This window comes from Mustela nigripes, chromosome 13 (genome assembly GCF_022355385.1).
Source record: "Mustela nigripes isolate SB6536 chromosome 13, MUSNIG.SB6536, whole genome shotgun sequence".
Lineage (NCBI taxonomy): Eukaryota > Metazoa > Chordata > Mammalia > Carnivora > Mustelidae > Mustela > Mustela nigripes.
The window spans coordinates 74,528,982-74,531,539 of NC_081569.1; the positions used below are offsets into that span (position 1 = coordinate 74,528,982).

At 37.5% G+C, this 2,558-nt stretch overlaps 1 pseudogene; it reads right to left on the minus strand.

The window, feature by feature from the left end:
* Window positions 1-1,416: 1,416 nt before the first annotated feature.
* Window positions 1,417-1,649, minus strand: LOC132000575 (U2 spliceosomal RNA; annotated as a pseudogene).
* Between the last annotated feature and the right edge of the window lie 909 nt (window positions 1,650-2,558).

Here is a 2,558-nt window from a genome sequence, read left to right on the forward strand (position 1 = left end):
GTAACTCCCATCCTGGTTGATTTATGTCTTTAACAAAAATTCCTTTATTGTAATTGAATGGGGTTGGATAAAGAAGGGAAATTATGTGCTGTATTAAATCTGCCATCTTAATGGGGAAACCCATTAGTGGCTATTTTGCATGGTGGGTTTATGTCTGATTTTCATTTGTAGATCTATGTTACAACTTTTTAATGCTTATTAGTGTCTTACTTTGGTGGAAAATAAAACACAATCCAATAACTATTTTGAAAATTATAAAAAAAGTTCTTGCTCCCCCAAATGAAAATTACTCGAAGTAAAGTGAACAGCGTTACATGTAATGAAAGAGTGGAGTTTATTACATGATCACTGTGAGCTGAGGAAGAAATGATTGGAGGGGCCAACTTTTATAGCAACCACTAGATGGCGCTATTGGACAAGGTCAGCTTGGTTGTGGTTTGGGTTTCAGAGAGGTAAGGTGCTGTTTTGAGGAGTGAAAGGATTGAGGGCATTCTCTATCCACAACCTTTCTACGTGTGGTCTTTATATAAGTTTGGCATGCTTTCATTTGATATACTTTGTCCATTCAAGATAAGAATGAGTTTTGGTGGCATTTTTCAATTGTTGCTTGTATCAGCTACTCCGAGATTTTGCCTTGACGATAAAGGGGTCAAGTTTATTTAAATGATATATTCAGCAGGAACTCTATTAAATGCTTTGAGAGAGCTTACTTTTGATAATCATGGTGATAATGAATGCAGGAGAAAAAACTGTTAAAATCAGCCCCCAGTTCTAAACTCTCCCTGGTGAAAGTGTGTTTTTTTCTTTCTTAACATTTTATCTATTTCTGCTATGGATACCAGGTGGCTGTTGAATTACCCAATAACTGCAAAACATAGCAGGTGAAGGGTGGGGGGGAAGCAATGCTGCTAGCTGGTGCTAAATATGACCAGACGGTTACATCCTTAAAGTAAAAGAAATACCTCGGGGTTGGGAACCCAACTGTTAACTATTTTTATGGGTCTCTCTTTCTCTCTCTTTTGAACAGCTCTTTATTTAAAAAAAAAAAAAAAAAAAAAAAAGCACATTTTAAGGCAGTTCTTGATCATTTTTTACCAATTTTCATCTGGTTAAATATGGATGTACTTAACTGTAGCTTATGTTAAATGTATATAAATCTATACATGGTCTCTGAAAGGACTCGATCTCTGTGTGAAAAAGGCGTGGCTGAGGTTCTGTTTTATAGAAGTTGATTACAATATGTTCCATGCAGAATAATGGAATTCTCTGAATCTCAACAATTTAAAAATTTTACTTTTTTTTTTTTTTTAAGATTTTATTTATTTATTTGACAAAGAAAGAGATCACAAGTAGGCAGAGAGGCAGGCAGAGAGAGAGGTGGGGGAAGCAGGCTCCCTGCTGAGCAGAGAGCCTAATGTGGGGCTGGATCCCAGGACCCTGAGATCGTGACCTGAGCAGAAGGCAGAGGGTTAACCCACTGAGCCACCCAGGTGCCCCTAAAAATTTTACTATTTTTGCTTTTTTTCCACCATCATATTCTTTGTGGGATCATAAGCAACGCAGCTAGGAGTAACCAATTAGCTAAAAGGTATTTAAACTGATAAGAACAGATACTACACTTGATCTTAGCCAAAAGGCCGAGAAGCGATGCTAAAAGGTATTTAAAGCAGGTTCCGAGAGTGCAGGTAACACTGAGATGCAGAAAGGACAAATAGGTCTAGAAATACACAGACCACACAGCATATAAAGGAATGATAAAGAATTGACAAATCTGGACAGAAATTATACAGTTTAGGGAAACTGTGATTTTATTACTTTATCTTTTTCCTGTTGACCTTCTTTTTCACATTTATAGTGGCAATTAAATAGGAATGAAATGTTGGTTTGAGGCTAACTCCCCAAAATGAGTTAGATTGAATGGATAAGGTAAAGATGTAGTTCTTAATTATTTTTTGATGAAACTTAAAGGAGGTAGGAATCAGGAAAAGGAATGGAAACAACATATTTGGCTTCTGGTGTCATGTGTAGTTTATTTGCAGATTATGCAGTTGTGGCTCAAGGTACAGAATTTTCTTTCCTAAATTATCACTACCACTTGGCAGATGTGCTTCATGACTGGAAAATAGCCATGGAAAAAAATTAATATACAGATGTGTAGAGTGGATTTGTACCTAAGTAAATCCATGAATCTGTGGGTGGAGCAATGGTGGGTCTCATCTGATTGATTCATGATTTTTCTGACTTTTTCTCCCTATGTTGCTCATGTTTTTATCTTATTCTGTCTGAGAGAATATTTAAAATTTATTTCTCAAACATTCTATGGAAACTACCCTTTATTTTAGAGAGAGAGCAGGCAGGGGAGGGGCAGAGCGAGAAGTAGAGAGAGTATCTTAAGCAGGCTCCATGCTCAGTGTGGAGCCTGTATGTGAGGCTCCATCTCACTATGCTGCAATCATGACCTGAGCTGAAATCAAGAGTCAGACACTTAACTGATGGAGCTACCCAGGCATCCCCGGACTTTCTCCTCTACAGCCAGTTTGGTTGCCTTCTTGCTTCTC